This window comes from Protopterus annectens, chromosome 6.part0, assembly GCF_019279795.1.
Source record: "Protopterus annectens isolate FY-2018-M chromosome 6.part0, PAN1.0, whole genome shotgun sequence".
NCBI lineage: Eukaryota > Metazoa > Chordata > Ceratodontiformes > Protopteridae > Protopterus > Protopterus annectens.
In genome coordinates this window covers 955,461,635-955,480,476 of record NC_056737.1, presented here as the reverse complement: position 1 = coordinate 955,480,476, position 18,842 = coordinate 955,461,635, and positions in this window count along the sequence as shown.

Sequence of the window (18,842 nt, the reverse complement as noted above, 5' to 3'; positions counted from 1 at the left end):
TTATTAGACACTGAATTTTAAATTTTTAGTAGGCATTAGAATTTTTTTTATATGTGTATATCTGAGATGTATATGTTTCTGTATATACGTTGTTTTTCCGGCACTTTTGTGAGTTGGGTTGTAGTGATGCTGCAGTGGTTGATGTCAGTTAAAGTCTTTTAAAAAAAATTTTTTAATTGATTAATTACAATGATTAGAGATAGGTGTTGTTAGTGAGATGTATTTAAAGGAGTGTATTCATTGTTGTTGCATTGAAGTCTGAGGAAGCGTCGCAAGGACATGAAAGCGCTTACTTTCCACTGCTGTTTTTTACTGTCTGGAGTTTGTGTTTTATCGTGAATAAATTAAGTGGATTTTATCATTTACGTGAGTTTTTTCAGCTGATGGTGTACCTTTCAATTTGGAACTGTATTCAATCTTTGATGAATATCGATACTCCCCCTCCTTTTGTGGTTCGGTCCAAGTTTTGGGGCCGAAAAGCATGGTATGTGGTATAACCTGGTAGTGCTGGGGTGCTCTCGGGAGCCCTGAACCAGGTTTCTGTTACTGCACAGATATCGATGTTCTCCATGCTAAGGAGAGTTTCGAAAAGTGCATCTTGAGGTTTAGACTTCTGGCATTGAGTAGCATTACTCTTAGTTTCTTATCCCTTGTGATACCTATGGAGGTGTATGCATGATAATTGTGTTATGTATGCATGATAATTGTGTCATGTATGCATGATAATTTTGTCATGTATGCATGATAATTGTGTTATGTATGCATGATGATTGTGTCATGTATGCATGATAATTGTGTTATGTATGCATGATGATTGTGTCATGTATGCATGATAATTGTGTTATGTATGCATGATAATTTTGTCATGTATGCATGATAATTTTGTCATGTATGCATGATAATTGTGTTATGTATGCATGATGATTGTGTCATGTATGCATGATAATTGTGTTATGTATGCATGATAATTGTGTCATGTATGCATGATAATGTTGTCATGTATGCATGATAATTGTGTCATGTATGCATGATAATTGTGTCATGTATGCATGATAATTGTGTCATGTATGCATGATAATTGTGTTATGTATGCATGATGATTGTGTCATGCATGCACTGGCGTGCTAATGCAGTTAATTCTCATTGTTTCCTATGTGTGTCCCTTTCTTTTTGCACAATGCAACCCACACTGAGCTTAAATTTGGTCATTTCTGATTACTGCTCTACCCTTATAAACAATCAAAAAATAAATAAATAATTTTATGAGCGAATATCCAATTCATTTCCAACAGATACATTAGATGACCCATCTTGTTTATCATTTCCTTCATGCCTGTTCCTCCTTCGAGTTCTAATTCAATAGAAACAGAAACAAAAACAGACATCACACTTAACAGAAAAGTATTCTCCTTCATAATGTCGGACTCGCCCCGTCTCCCTTTCATAGACTTAACAATTGGTCACTGCCCCTCCTACAACCTTCAGTTTTAGCCACCAAACCATCTTTTAATCATCACAGTCTCCTATTAAACCCTTCTGTTTTCAGTCCACTGAGTTTGACCACACACCTTCAGCACCTCTGCCAACTGGATAAATAATTTGCTAACAAAAATAAATAAGAAAAAAAGCTCTGAGTTCACCATATCTGAAACATCTTCATTTACTGAATTATAAAACTATGCTTTCTTTCTGCACCTCATAATACAATAAAAACCTGCAATAACTTCACTTCCAAAACTGATGGGTATAAAGAAGTGCTTGCATCAAACAAAAAGGAACAGCAAAGGTTTCCTCCTTCTCACTTTTGTCATACCGATGGCTTCACCTTACTATCAGCCAATTAATTTCCTGTTTATAGCCTTCATACTCCTAGAACTAAAATAATTCTCTAAATTCTCTTAGTTCCATGCTTAAGCTGAAACCATTCATTTACATATTTCTCAGTCCAAACCAGTTTATACTTGTCTTTATTCATCCCGACATCCCCCCTTTTTCCATTTACTGTATAGTCTCTGTTCTATCTGGACCCATTCTTAACTTGCATTTAATACACACAGCTTATCCACATAAGTCACAAGTTTTAGTATGTCCATTCATAATACATTCAAAGCCTTCATATCTGCATTCTCTGTTAAATTCATAATAAATCTATCAAGATATACTATATAAAAAAAAGTCTCCAAAAGCATCTCTGTTAAGTACTCCACTTTCCTTAGAAGAACCTATTCAGCCTTCCACTAATCAATATTTTTCTTTCTCATTTCATTATGTATACTCCTTAAGTAGGTTCCTCCGAATTCATTGAATATTCCATATGTTTACCCAATATACATTAACAAAATCCTTTCTCTTGTAATTAAAAAAAAAGAATCCATTTAAATGCACTCCACATAGTAGAAGCAATTATTGTTTAATTTTCTCAGAGAATCATAAAGTCAGTTTGCTCATAAGCAAATGACTTTGTCTACAAGTAAGTTAGTCAGGAGGTGAAGTCCTGGAGGGGTCTAAATAGCCTCTTTTGTTGAGGATTGCATCACTTTGGTGGCAGCTTGTTAAAATGGATTGAAGAGAGGAATGATCTGGTCTTTTAAACTCTTTGGAGCCATCTGACAACTACTGACATGGGGCAGTAATAATTTCCTTAACTCACTTTAGTGCTTCCAGTTATGGGTTTTCTTTCATCTTAGTAATAGACTGAGGACTGAAGAAACTGAAGGTCTGTGGTTCTGCCCTTTGTGCTGTATGTGCTAAGGCATTTGGTTTTATACTACTTTTACAATTGCATTACTTACAATCATATTATATTTATGTTTGAGCTAAATATTTTCTAATGTTCTATGCTGCGCATCCTGCTTAGTTTTACTTAGATATCAGCTTGCTATCAGGCCAGTAGCATCAGTAGGCATTTCATAGCTTCATGCTTGGTTTCTTACTCAAGGTATATCTATATCTATCTATCTATCTATCTATCTATCTATCTATCTATCTATCTATCTATCTATACACACACATACACACACACACACACACACACACACACATATATATATATATATATATATATATATATATATATATATATATATATATATATATATATATAAAACTCCAAACTTCATATGATCAAGACCATAACACTGAAGTTTTGAAATTTCGAAACTTCAATAAAAAAAAAAATACAAACTGCTCAAGTGGTTAACTGATTCTAAGGATGACACTTACACAATTTGCTGAAATGCAATTATTGCTATTTTGTTATGCAAGTTTAATTGTTTTTCACACCTTTCTTGTGTTTCAGCAATTTTAATAGAAGTGATGCCTTGTTTAAGTTGCTTACAGGTCACATGCTACAGTCATATTTATGCTTTTTTAAACCATGAATGGGTCATTCAAAAAAAAAAAAACAGGAAAACAGTCTTAAAACACAACCATCCCTTTTTTGGAGTGTATATGCTGAGGAATTGGATGAAAGAAGTTCCCAGAGTTAAAAAAAAATAAGGAAAATAATTATTTAATCAAGGAAATACTTCATTAGCCCCTCACTACACTAATTTTTCATCCTTCTCTGCTTACTGTTGTGTGTGTGTGTGTGTGTGTGTGTGTGTGTGTGTGTGTACGCATGAGTGCGTGCACGTGCATTTGTGCATGCGTGCGCGCGTGCGTGTGCGTGTGCGTGTGTGTGTGTAGGAAACTTTTCTCTCCAAACTGTGAAAGAAAGATGGCAGTGGTTAACCTTCAATACCTGTTTTCTGAGATATAAGCTGCCCAAGATCAATCTAGAGGTGTTTGTACTAAGAAAAGGCTTCAGCCTGCTGCTGATGCTGAACTTTCAGCTGCAGATTTACCATCCAAGCAATCATGGAGGTGCATCTGTAAGGAACCTCCAAGAAAAGCCCCTTTCAGCAGGGGTACACTTTCACATGCAACTGAAGGCTTCCTGGAATTTGAAGGTACTGATGAGGTAATGGATACAAGAGTCACACCTAGTTAGGATAGTCATTTCATATGTGATTACTTAGAAGAAGTTTTGATCTCACTTTCAGATGTCTAGAATTCTCCATATGGTTCTGGAGAGCAACCTTGGATCAAACTGGCTCTCAGCTAACAATGATGGTTCAGTGGATCAGCAGATCAATCTGTTGCCTTCCTCTACTCTGACATCATTGCAAACATTTTCCAATTTACCATGTCCACTTGCAAAAGATGTGAATATTGATCCAGAGATTAATATAACCCAATTTTTAGCAACAATGATTACTTTTAATGACTCAAAGTCCCATGCTTCTGGGTCATAAATCCTTGAACGAGAAGGAAAAAATGATTTGAGGTGAATATGTTGTCATATTTGACCTTGTTGATACCGAGAGGGTCCAAAGACTTCTCAAGGCTGAGAGCACGAGATCCAAAGATATGACAGTAGCTCTTGCAGCTCTAGGTAAAAAAAAACTTCAGGGAAAACAATAATTAGAAGTCATGATAACTGGATCTAAGTCTTTACTGTGAATATGTCCATCCCCATTGAGAAGGAACTTAAGCAGGCCCTTCTTCTCCCACAAAATTCATGGGGGAGGGCATCTATGTTCTTCTATGACCAATGGTTCAGAAAGTTAAAAGCATCCAAAAAGCCCCTTAAGTGAGATCAAAAATACCTTGATATATGGCTTAGCATCATGCTAAATAAACCGAGTATATCAGGAATCCCCAATCTGTATGACAGTCAGTCAGCCCCTCGTTTTGTTGGGCATTCAATGATGGAATATGTTCATTACCTGACAGTAGCTTCCCCATTCTTTGTTGTACTGTGGAAAAAATGACGCTGCAAACAGGTGCTGGACAAAGCAAGGTTAGCCAATTGCCAAGTCCGAAATGGGTTTGAGTGATTTAGCCACCGGTGCAAGGCAGATAACTCTTAGAGAGACAGATACAAAATTCATGGCCAAGGTGTGAACACCTCTCAAGGACAATCAGTTTCAAGGCATTGCACTCCCAAGCAAGGTTGATAAGCTGGTCTCCAAGCTTGCCAATTATCTCAACAAGAAATCAGCTAATTTTCTCATAAAAGGTTTTTCTTCAGGTTTTGCCATAGAATGCTTTTATTTTATTTATTTATTTACTTTTGATTAAGGACTAATTAAGAACCTATCTTTTGTAAAAGGGAGAGGGAAAACAAAGTTTTAAACTTAAATGAGAAACAAGTCCTCGCAGGTCAAATCCTTGGTCTTTTTTCTTGTCCTCCATGGATGTCTTACAAGATTTTGCTTATAGGTTTAGCCTGAAGAAGAAGGCTTGATAATTTCATCTAAGTCTTCACCTTTATGGTTAATAGGGAAACAACAATCCAAAGTTCATTATTCTACCTTGGATCAAGCTGTTGAGGTCATTAGGAAATTTTCAGACCTGTGGTTGTGTAAGTTGGATATTTAATCCCCCTTCCTCCTGCTCCCCATCAGGGAAGATGATTGGCCTTTGTTTTTTTTTTTTTTTTTTTTTTCTATCAATGGTAAATTCTTTTTTGACAGAACCATGTCTATGGGCTACTCTTCAGTCTGCTCTGTTTTTGAAACCTTTATGTCCACCTTACATTTGTGTGGGCAACAGCCTGCATCAACACAAGCTGCCATGCATAATTTAAATAACTTCTTGATAGCTGCTGAAGGGAAAGAAGGTGCTAGCAAAGATATGCATACCATTACGGACTTATGTTACCCATGGGGGGGTTCCCTTTGAAATGGACATGTTACAGGGTTCCAGCAAATGTATTGTATTTTTCGTATCATGATCAACATTCCAGCATCCAAGTTTAAGCTCCAATCTGTAAAGGTGGAGCATCTTAACTCTACTATTGACAGGTTTCTCAGGATTTCCAAAGTAAGAGTCAAGGAAATAAAAAAACTGCATGGTCTGCTTAATTTTGCCTGCAGGGCAATATCCTTGTGCGGGGCCTTTCTGAGATTCATTTCCAACATGTTAAAAGGTACCAAATTAAAGCACCACCCAGTTTGTGTTGCATTGAAGTCCAGAGATGATCTCCAGCTCTGGAAGACTTTCCTACTTCAGTGTAATGTGGTGACACTTTTGCAGACCCCATGGGTCTCTTCAAATGAGTTATTATTTTTCATGACATTGCAGTAGGACTAGGGATGGGTGGATATTTCCAGGGGTGATGGCATTCAGCCGAATGGACCTATGCTTGGTCCAAAGAAATAAAGATGGACATCATATTCTTAGAAGTCTTAACCATTTGAGTATCTGCACTTATTTGTAAGTAACATTTCTGTAAAAAGAAGGTGATATTTTAGAGATAACCTAGCAGTGGTTCAGGCCCTTATTAAAAGGTCTTCTAAGTCCAGATTTGTTTACTCAGAAACGTAATATTTAAGATAATCTTGTTTTTGTCTAATTGACACATTCCAGGTAGGGATAATGATTGCTGACAGTTTGTCCTAATTTCAGTTTGCCAGGTTTTATCAGTTGGCTCCAGATGCAGCTGCTTGTGGGACTCTTATTCCTCTGGAGATATGGATGATTGGCGAGGACTAACTTGTGCTCCTGTCTCTAAACCTTGGATTTTATTATTTATTTATTTATTGCAGTTTGTTAACCGGGAATGTCCATTGGGCCAAAGTAGCCCATTTTCAACGGAAGCCTGAAGATAAAAGCTCCAGACAAAAAGACAATATTATAAATGTTCACCACAGAGATCCAGGATTTGATCTGTTCTAGTTGTAGTTCAGTTTTTTACTCCAGAGATATGTTCTAAGGGAAGCACCCGGCACTTTACAAATTTGCTTGGCAGTCTTTGTCTGGCTGGGTCATTTTCTAGGGTTCTCCAAATTCTCCAGACATTGGCTAGTCACCAGAATATTAAAGAGTTGGGAGAACCTTAGAGAAACACAACAAGACCACCAGAAGCCTATAGGTGTTAACCTCTTAGCACACATTATTTAGGGATGTTACTATTAGTCAGAAGATTTTCACTTGTATCTTCTCTCGGCAGCTTTATTCACCTAGCTGTATGCTGGGTGAGTGAGCTGTCGCAGACCCTTTGCTGGGATGTGTTTTTAACAAAAGATTATGCTTTGGCATGGATAAGGAGGTTAAAGACAGGTCTGAAAGACTAAGGTGGCTTTATTTCAGGCAATCCCTTAAGGACTAAGAAGTGTAAGCCTCTTCTGATTGGGTTGGATAATCTGGCTGAGATGCATGATGTACACTCCTGGTCCATAGCTTAGCAATGCCATCCTGCTGCCCTGGTAGTTTAAGTTTAGCACATATTAGATTGTGCATATTATGATTGCCTAGTTTTTAAAATTTAGAAGTTGAATTTCATGTTATTTAATAAAAGTTTGCAACAGCAACTTTGCTGTGTTTTTTTGACTTGTTCAAGAGGATATTGCTCTGTTTCTTCACCTCACAGATTAAAACATACTAATGCCACCTTACGAAGCACACTATTGACCTTTCCTTAAGAAGATTCATATTGTGTTTTGGAGTCTTAATTTGACAGCTTTAACAAGATGAAATAAAGTAACAGCATGAATGCAGACTGAAAGTGTGGGTTAGAAAATGTCCAGATTAGGGTTGCCACCTTTTCAAATGCCCAAAGTGGGATATTTTTTGTAGAAATGTGAGATTTTGCAGGATAAAATATACCCAGGGCCAGTGCAAAGGACAGAATTTCACTTTCTTGCCAAAATAAAAGCTTATTCTCATAGCATTTGAGTTGCTTATGCTATTTCATATAACATTTAGGTGTTTCAGACATAAAATAACTGTTTTATGCAACTACTAAAGAAAACTTAGGAAATATTTTTGTCCTAAAATCTCAGGACATTTGCCATTTTTTAGGTTCTTTTGCAGGACACAACTGCCCAAAGGTGGTAACCCTAGTTAAGACTGATTTTTTGTTGTTGTTGCTGTTCACTGGTGAAGGCTGCTTACCTGAAGTTTACAGTTCCTGTAGAGTTATCATTAGTGCGTTATAAGGAGTCTACTTCAAAACATCGACTTACCAGTATATTGAATGTCGCTTCATCGAGGCGACTTTGCCGAATCATCAGTACATCAAACACCCAGAACAATGAAAACTAACCCAGGGTAAACAACCACTTTGACCACCAGGACAAAACAACAAACAGTGAAGCAAGAAAACCCTCCAAGTAGAGGGCTTTGCTCCCAACTCCCCTTAACTAAATATACCAACTCCGGCATTGCACCACAGTGGGGAAAGGGCAAGGTTCACCATGGTGGCCAAGTGGTTCTTTTCCCAGGGTTGATTTGATATACTGAAGATATGCTGAAGTTGTTTCAATGAAGCAGGATTCGATATTCTGGTACTTCGATGTTTTGAAGGGGCTCTGTTCAAAGTAAAGTATGGGTAACTTTAAGGAGCAGACTTGTGGAATGTTAACAGCATAGTTGTAATTGTTAAGTTGGATAACATGCTGATTTGTACAAAGCAAAAAGAATGCAACAAGCTATAAAATGAAAACAGAAAAAATACACCCCGGGATTCACAATGCTTTTTTTTCCATGCAGGAACAGTGTAACAGCTTCGGCATGGAAAATGGCCGCTTTGCAATCCACGTATGTGCCGTTTTCACATGCACAAGCGGCCCTATACTGTTCCTGCATGGAAAGCCATAATGAGCTCATTTGCTGGTGAAAACCATGCAACTGAGCCCGATTAGTAATCCAGCAAAGCAGCATGTTCCATGCTGGAACAGTGTAACTTGCAGAAATGTATTCGGTTACTAACTGAATATATTTCCACAATCTACACAACAGAGCCATGTCAGTGCTCCAGAAAGCATGTATTAATTAGGTTTTGCATGCCAATAGCAAAATATATGGCCACTGGCATGCAAAACCACTTGAAAATAATAAAATAATACATTTATTTTATGTTGGCCGAACTCGGCCATTGAGGGCAGGGGATGTGGTATGCTAGTGGGAGGGGGGAGTAGAAGTAGAAATGGGGGGGACTGCAGTAGAACTACTTTCTGCATTTTGCCATTATAGTCAATGGCATGCAGAAAGTAAACATAGGCAGGAAACAGTGGTTGCTAAGGGGGAAGGCTTAGGAATAGTGCAGTAACTAGGGCTTAAGGCAGTGGGGTATGCTAATGAGGGGACTTATACTGAATCACAATTTGAACAGGAGAATTTCTAACTGTCAGACTGCTCTAACCGTGTAGGTGCTTTAACACCATTCTGTAGGCAAGAGGAGCAAGGAACATGAAAAGCAGGTGTGTCATGCTTGCTGGAAGCACACTGGAGCCCTGTTGGCTGTTGTCTGCTCAGCTAAGCACAGCCATGAGAGGAGTTATGTCTGAGGTTGCGTACTCACACTCCATGAACTGAAGAGAGTGTGCACATGCAGGGGAGGGACATATCTTGCTGTTTACACTACCAACAGGCTGAAAGAGGAAGGGTAGAAGGAAAAGGCAAAGGAAGTAGCAGAACAAGGGAAATGTTGTACAAACCAACAATATGGGAGTCTTCAACCCACAACTGGCCAATGAAAGCACTCAAATAACACAGCTGACAGGGGGCTGCAGAGCTGAAGATGGGAGGACATGTAAAATAAAATTAAAGGGCAACAACACAAAATAAAGGTGAACTGATGTAGAAATCACTACTATGGAAGTCTTGCAGCTCAGAATAGGTCCTGCAAATATAATACAGCTGGCAGTTAGCTTAGAGCTGTAAATGGGAGGAGATGCAAGCAAAAATTAATTACAAAAAGGGCAACAGCAGAATAAAGGCAATCATCCACAAATCAACAGTAATGTTTATATGAGCAAGTAAGCTGGCATCTGGAATGAATCAAAAACAGCTAATCTGACAGGCAGCAGTAGCATCACACCCCTATAAAGTATGGAAACACCCCCTCAGTCTGTGTTTCTCCACAAACTCTGCACCTTTGGCGTAAACCTGGGAATTTAAACTGACAAAATGCTAGGGGCTGCCATTGCTCAAATAAATCGCTATGTGCTGGAGACTGACGGTGGTGAGGAGGATAATGCTGCCAACCACTGCAGACCCAGGAGGGGGAGGAGAGTGTTCAGACCCAGGGTGACCTATCAGGGGCTACATGACCTGGAGATTGTAGAGCATTACAGGGTAGACAAGGACATACTTCAGCAAATTGTGGAGCTGTGCTGGCCTAGCCTCACATCCAGAATAAACAGAGGGGAACCCATCCCAGTAGATACTAAGATATGTGTAGCCTTAAGAATACTAGCTACAGGTACTTTCCAAAGACCTACTGGGGATATCATGAGGGTGTCACAGACATCTGCATCCAGAATACTCCATCAGTTCCTGGATGCCATGTTACCACATGTCCGTGAACACATCTACTTCCCCAACACTTGTGAGGAATTGGCCAGCAGTATGTGTCTCTTCCACCATGTAGATGAATACCTGCAGTTACTGGATGCCATAGACTGCACGCACATCCACATCAAAACACCACCCAGTGAGCGGTGTAGGGTCTACATCAACTGCAAGGCCTTCCCATCCATCAACTGCCAGGTTGTGTGCAATGCCCAGGACATTATCATTCAAGTGTGTGCTGGCAGCCCTGGAAGCTATCACAACTCCCACATCTGGAATTCCTCACAGCTGTATCAGGGGTTTCCCAGGGGGGACATCCCAGTTGGCCATCCAGTGGGGGATGCTGGCTATGCACTGGAGCTGTGGCTGATGACACCCATCAGAAATGCACACACCCCTAAACAAGAATGCCATAATGAGGCACAAGCACAAACCAGGATCGTTACAGAGTGTGTGTTTGGCATGCTCAAGTTACGGTTCTCCTGCCCTGACATATCCGGTGGAGCCTTGCAGTACTCTACAGCTACATGTGGACAAATGTTCATAGTATGTGCCATGCTACACAGTATGATCCTGTGGAAAGAGCTGCAGTAGGAAAAACACGCAGAGGGGTCACACAGCCCCCACCAATGCCAAGATTACCACAGGCACAGAGGGACTTGGAGGAGGAAAGTCCTGAGCCTGCCTGTAGAGGCAGACAGAGGCATACCCAGTCTGCCTATGCCTTGGCAAAGAGGCAACGCATAGCACACACACTGACACTGTAGGGACCCAGGGACTGATACCTCTCTCTGACTCGCACATACAGTAAAAGTGATGCCAAACATGAGACTACCTGTACTTTACCACGTATAGTGAGTATACTGCGTGCGTCCCACATAGTCAGCCCTCCGGCACCATCCTCAATACCGCCCCAGGCACAAGGTAAGTCACCCTTACTATCAATTACTGAATGGAGTAGTATGTTCTGATAGTTATATCTATGCTATGGATGCAAGCATGTAAGGGAATTGGTTGGCCAAATGGGATAGCAGGAGATAGCTGACAGCTATATGGGACAGCATGAAATCCATAACAAATACTGTTGTCCCCATACTAGGCAGTAGTACTCAAGGTGACAACTCCCACTGCAGTGCATGAGGTGACTTGACTAACTGTGATTGTCTACAGGTCATACACATGGATGTCAATGAGCGTTCCCATACCCACCCACTCCCAGCCGCACCCAACAGGACAGGTGTAGATGACTGGAAATAAAGGTTGGGCAAAGCTCCACAAATGCTGACAATGGTGAACAGTCCCCCTACAGACCTACACAGACATACTACAACAGGTCTGGCAGTTGCAGTATAGTTTTGAAGAGTAAGAAGTCTGAAACTGAAATGTATGCCATTACAATCTAACTTGTGTACTTTACTGATATGCCTCCATTCTGCAAGACAGGACACAATACAATACTAAATGGAAGCAAACAGAGTTATAACTGAAAAACCAGTGTAGTCAGTGCAAATGTGTAAAGTCGTCAGGTGTGCCCCCCCAACCCCATATATAAATGGCAGTAACATGTAAGTTTGTAGAGTAATATTAGTGGAGCACAGATTGCCTGAGCTGTCCCAATCAACATGATAATTCATGTATGTCCACTATATGCAGAGGTTAGTGTGCCAATCTTTTGTGAGTGTTTAATATTGTCTGGAAGTGGACAACATGTAGGCCTGGATGTTGTGTCTCAGTGGCCTAGGGACAGTACTGTGGTTGACAGGTCCATGTTCCAACAACTACAGTTCCAACCAATCTGCTTCTCAACTACACTTTATGTTACTAGTTGTACACACTCACTGTCCAAATGTTAATATGTGTCACTGTCAGAAAACTGGGCAGGTTATGAACAGGGGTCCATAGACAGAAACAGTACACAGATGGAAGTATTGTACGCAGTGCCTAGAAAGTAACTATGAACTGCACACACCTTGGGAATTAGATATAGAGGTTAGCATCACATTAGTTGTCCATCTAATATGGAATACTGGTTGTCTGCCCAATCACTGGCAGCCCACATAAGCCACATAAAGTAATGACAGACTGCTGATGTCCACATACAAGGCAGGAGAAGGAGAAGGTCCCAGTCATATCTGTGAGTCAGGTGCCATGAGGTTCCATATCACACATGCACTCAGTCCACTCCCCCCCAACAGCCACAGGTATTTCCTCAGTCATATCCTTGCTGTTGGGAATGATTACAGAATCAGCACACTTCTTTTATGGAATACACACAGGATGCAGCATGCTGAAATTGTGTCCCATGCAGGTGTGCCCTTAGCTGTAAGCGGTACCCTGCAGACAACCAGACTGATGCATCGCTATGAACTGGAAGGATTGCCAGGAACACCTCAGCCAGTTACCCATGTCACCCCAGGGGAATCCACTGGCTTGTAGCCTGGTAATGTATGAGTGACAAAATGCAGTGGCCTGAGTCACAGGTCTCTGGCAAATGTCCATGGCTTACCCATAGTGCCATGATATGCTTCACCATAGTGCCATTATACAGAAAGTCATAGGGTCCTAACTAACAACATAACATATTAAGCAGAAAACAAATGCAAGACCATGCTGACAAATGCAAGTAGCATGCCTCTCCATGTCCTAGTGCAAGAATTGTGGACCAAAACTTAAATACTGCTGTGATAAAGGTCAAACTATAGAAATACTTCTGAGATATTGCTTCCATAATGTTGGGAAGAGGATAGAATGGGGGGGGGGGGCATAAAAGCATGGATATCATGGAGTGTGTGACGTCTGAAACTCAAACGTCTGCACATACTTCCTCCTGACTGCAAACCCATGAATGCATAACCACAAACCTGCTTGTAAACCACAATGTGAGAGGAAATTTACCAGATATACGAGTCCTGCCTTTGGATAACTGGCCAAATCTGTACAGCTGAGAGGTATGCCCACAGCAGGATATGGCCACTCAGCTAAGTTGAGAAATGCAGAAACTGAACGTAACCTCCCTGACATCACAGATGCACAGGTGAAAGCTGCCCTCTCCAAAGCAGAAAACACAGCATCTATGGGACCGGACGGTGTCCCAGGCTGTGACTTACATGAGCTCCAAGAAGAACTGAACCCTCACATTAAGTCACTGTTCAAACTTAGCCTTACTACAGGATATGTACCTAAAGAATGGCGTACAGCTACAGTGGTCCCACTCCACAAAGGTGGTGCCACAACGGACCACAGAAACTATTGCCCCATAAGCCTGACTAGTCTGGTCTGCAAAGCTATGGAGTGTATTATCATGGAACTCATAAACAAAGCCATTGGGAGCCTCCAGACACTGGACCCTACCCAATTCGGCTTTGTTAAGGGCAGATATTGCCTCTTAAACCTAGTTGATTTCTTTGAAACAGTTACCAAAGCCATAGATGAGGGCAAGGTAGTCCACAGAGCCTACCTGGACCTTGCAAAAGCCTTCGACACAATACCCCACTCGGGCATCATAAATAAGCTTACCAGCTTAAATATCAACCCCTATATCACAAGATGGGTTGCAAACTGACTCAGAGATAGAACCCACATGGTCAGAATCACAGGTGCCATGTCTGAATCCAAACCAGTTACAAGTGGCATCCCACAGGGCTCAGTTCTGGGACCTCTCTTGTTCGGTATATACTTCTCTGAGGTTCAGGCTGACACGGGGGGATTATGGCTGACAAAGTTCGCAGATGACTGCAAACTGGGGGCCATAATCGAATCTCCAGCTGACACAAGCATCCTCCAAAAAGGGTCTCACAGAGACGGATGCTTGGTGCCAGAGCCACGGCCTCAAGCTAAATGCTAAAAAGTGCATAGTCATCCCCTTTGGGAAAAACAAAATGCCTACAAATTACCACATAGGTGGTAATCCATTAAGTACAGAAGAAGTAATTAGAGATTTGGGGACCAACGTAGATAGTAATCTCTCCTTTGATAATCACGTTGCCAAAGTGGTTAGAAAGACCTTCTATATAGCCCACCTTATCACAAAAGGGTTCGCATCTAGATCAAGAGAGGTCATTGTGCTCCTCTACTCGTCACTCATCAGGCCCATAATTGAATACAATGCCCCATTTGGGATGTACTTTACCCGACACCTGCAGCAACTGGAGAGACCCCAAAAGTACCTCACCAAGAGGATCATGGGCTACAAACAGATGTCCTATGCAGCTCGACTAAAGAAACTCCAGCTCTACTCAGTTGCTTACCGCCTACTCAGAGGTGATCTATGCCTGACATACAAAGCCATGTCAATCCCAGAATTAATGGACATGCTCCACCTCAAAAAATCCAAGTCCCTTAGAGGTACACGCTCCAGGGACCTAAACCTCATCACAAAAATAAATATGACATGCTGGAGGGACAGATTCATTTCCCAGAGGCTCCCCTCACTCTGGGATAGAATCCCAATTCATGTTAGACATAGCCCCTCGGTGACCCTCTTCAAGCGAAATTTGGATGTGTGGATGGGAAATCGCAAATTCACCCCTGGGATCTTTCCTGTGTCCCTGGTAGACAGAGGCACAGTAAACTAATCTTAAAAGGGTACCTTCTGTGACCTACTTTACAGAGGCACAGTAGGCTAATCTAATAGGGAGGCGGAAGCCAAATACACTCTGGCTAGGCTTATAAATGCCCTAGGGCAGATAGCCTAGTATCTACCTATGAACCTATGCACAAGAAGAATAATTCAAACATACACACACATGCACTTGGGGAAGAGAGACGCAGACAGTGAGAGGGACAGTACCATTATGAAGCTTTTCCCATCTAGTACACATCCCATAGTTCTGCTGATGTATGTCACCTTAGATGTACCTTTGGACAAGCCCCAGCTCTGTAAGTTCAATAGTGTGTTTGATAAATGCATAACTTACTAAAGTAAATAAGTAAATATGTAGGGTTTCAAATCTTGGTCCTGGCAACTGTGTGTGAAGGAATTGCAGTTTTACTCCATCCCCACCCAAAACACTTCACATTACCCAATATCAGAGCATGTGCTGTAGCCAGTCACTGTACACATTCCTTTTGTTAGCCCTAAACCCTATAGAGTCTGTTGTGCTTCTGATAACTGTGCAACAGTAGAGTACCAATAACTATTTTATGTAGCAATCCTTATCACAATCCTGTCAAATGGAAAGGTGTGTCTGTTTGTAGGTGACTGATTTTAAGGCCATTCCCACTCACTCAATTTCACATTGCCCTCCTTTAGCACTGCTGCTGTCACTTACCTTTAAACATACCTTTGGACAATTCTCAATATGTAAGCTTCATGGTGTGTCTGATAAATGCTTAATACTATAGTGCAGCAAAGTAATTAAGTACGAGTTCTAATCTCAGTCCTGGTACATGTGTGTTTGTTTGTGTGAGAGCGTCTGTGGTTGTAGAGACATGATTTTGAGGCCATTGCCACTTACTACACTTCCCTTTTCCTGTCTTTATCACTGCTGCTGATGTCACTCACCTTCAAAGATGCCTTTGGACAGCTTTCCAATATATAAGCCTTGTGGAGCATCTGATAAATGTGTGATACTGTAGTGCAGAAAACTAGTTAGGTAGGAGTTCTAATCTTGGTCCTGGCAAATGTAAAAGAGTGTTTGTTTGTGTGAGAGTATTTGTAATTGCAGATACATGATTTTGAGGCAATTGGTACTTACTACACTTGCCTTTGGAGCTTTGGTCCAAGTTCTGGGGCTGAAAGGTGTGGAATGAGTTATAGCCTGGTAGTACAGGGGTGCTTTCTGCTGCCTTGAACCAGGTCTCTGTTACAGCACAAATGTCGATGTTCTCCATTTTAAGGAGTGATTCAAGCAAGTGCATTTTGAGATTTAGACTTTTAGCGTTGATCAGCATGACTCTCAGATTGCATTTGTTTGCAGCTGTTATGCTGGTAATTTGTTCTTTGGAACACCTCCTAAAACAGCACTATAGTGGTGGCAAGAGCCTTGGCCAGTATCCAGAAGCCCAGGGGTGACATATGTAGGCCATCTCTGGCAAAGCATCAAGGTCTGTCATTCATGTCATCCCAGGCAGACAGATACTGGATCCTGTTAGAATGACTATATATATATATATATATATATATATATATATATATATATATATATATATATATATATATATATATATATATATATATATATGTGTATGTATGTGTGTGTGTGTCACTATGGCTCCATAAATATGTTTCAACACGCACACACACATACACACACATGCACACACACACACACACACACACACACACACACACACACACACACGCACACACACACACATATATATATATATATATATATATATATATATATATATATATAATATTCTACAAATATATCAAATTATGAGATGGAGAGGTATATATATATATATATATATATATATATATATATATATATATGTATATGTTTATATATAGATATGTATATATGTCTATATACAACACATGACTGTTTCCACAGAGCTTTCTCACTATTGTTGTATGCCTCTATTGCATGATATGTCTGAAAAAGCAAGAGCAAATCATTCACCTCAGATGGTGCAGTGGTATGTTCTCTAACAGTAGTGTACAAGGTCCTGGGTTCTAGACCTGGAACTGTCATTTTTTTCCATTAATGATAAATAACCGGACTGCATGATATGTTGGGAAAAACATCATAACATTCCAATACTTTGAATGGCTTAGTGGTTAAGTGCTTTGACGATGGTATACGGGCTTCTGTGTTAAAGTGTTGAGACTGGCAATTTTATTTCCATTAATGTTAAATAACCGGACTGCATGATATGTTGGGAAGAGCATCCTAAACTTCTATGTCTTGCATGGCTTACTGGTTAATTGCTTTTCCTATGGTGTACGGGTTCATGAGTTTATGACTAATGTCATTTTCCATTAATGTTTTATAACCAGAGTGCATGATATGTTAGGAAAACATCACAATGTTCTACATCTCAAATGGCTTAGTGGTTAAGTGGTTTCACCAGGGTGTATGGGATCTTGGGTTCAAGATCTCCAAGGGCTGTTTATTGTGTTGCTACACTTTAAACTTTATTGCAAAGGGGGAATAAAATGAAAAAAATATGTGTTTTGATTATTTTAATAGGGGTAGGGACATTGCTTTCTGCACCATTATCTGTGTGGGGGGCTGTGTGAACATTAATAACATGTTTGGGGCTTTGCATTACCTTGTACTCGCACACATTCTGGGGAGAGCATATAATGATGAGGGAACAAATAGGGACAGATTTTAAATATTGCTCTTACATACTTGGGAGTGTATTGTGTGTGCTTTACTGTTTTACTATTTTATTTTTTTATCCACGGACACTAACAGTAGTGTCCACGGACACACACTCTTGTTACTGTTGACTTCTGTACTGGAGGCATGTATATTGTGGGAGCTTTGCTCCTTGACACACCTCCCTGCACTCATACACAATCTGTGTCTGTGTAAAAGCTGAGCAGCGCACCTTCATTAATATTCAAGGTGCGTTGCTGCTCTACATGATCACGAACCACTCTGTGTCAGAATAACACTATTCTGACACAGAGCTTCATGAATGCAGAGGATTGAATTCTGTCAGTAATGTCATCCCATGCAGAGAAATACTGAATCCCCTGAGAAGGAGCTTAGGTTGAGGGGCACACTGTGTAGGTTAAATATGTGTCCCTTGGCATGTGCCATGTCATGGTATCTTAGTGGATGACTGTCTTGCTGGTCTGTGCTGTTTGGGTAAATGTTCATTGAGTGCCTCTGTGAAGGTGGGTGTTTGGCTTTTCGCTGTATGTCATGACTGTCAAAGAGGGTTTTATGGTGAACTATGTGTTCCACATGTTGTGGTGCAGGTATTGATCTTATCCTCTTGACCTGCTAGTCCAGTCTTTGCTGGAGAGTACATATGTCTACATTGAGTGATATATGGGTAACTCCCACAGGTCTGAGTGTTTGGAGTTTAGAGGTGAGGGCTGTCTGTGTACATGAGGTAGTTGCAACAGTGCCTCTGAATGGAAAAGTGCACCAGGCTAATGGGTGACAGCACAGAAAACTGCCCTGCAATCATGCCAGAAGGGGTGGACATAATTAGCAAGTACTGGGGCTACTTCTGTGATGAACGAGTACTACTGATGGCTTCCAGCTGTGCCACACTTATTTCTACTTTAACCTGGTGAAGTGCCAAGCCATAATGCCATTTGAAATGCAAGGCAGAACAAACTAGCACAAAGTAAGGGTGAAACAGAAGGCAGGCATACTGCCACCTGTAATACTTTACCTCAGCTGTGCAGTTATCAGCAGGTTTGGCCATGTGGAAATTCAATAAGTTTAGCAGTGCATGCAGTAACTGTGAAACACTATAGTAGACATAACTGGATAGGCAGGAGCTCTAATCCCACTACTGGCAAGTGTGTGTGTGTGTGTGTGTGTGTGTGTGTGTGTGTGTGTGTGTGTGTGTGTGTGTGTGTGTGT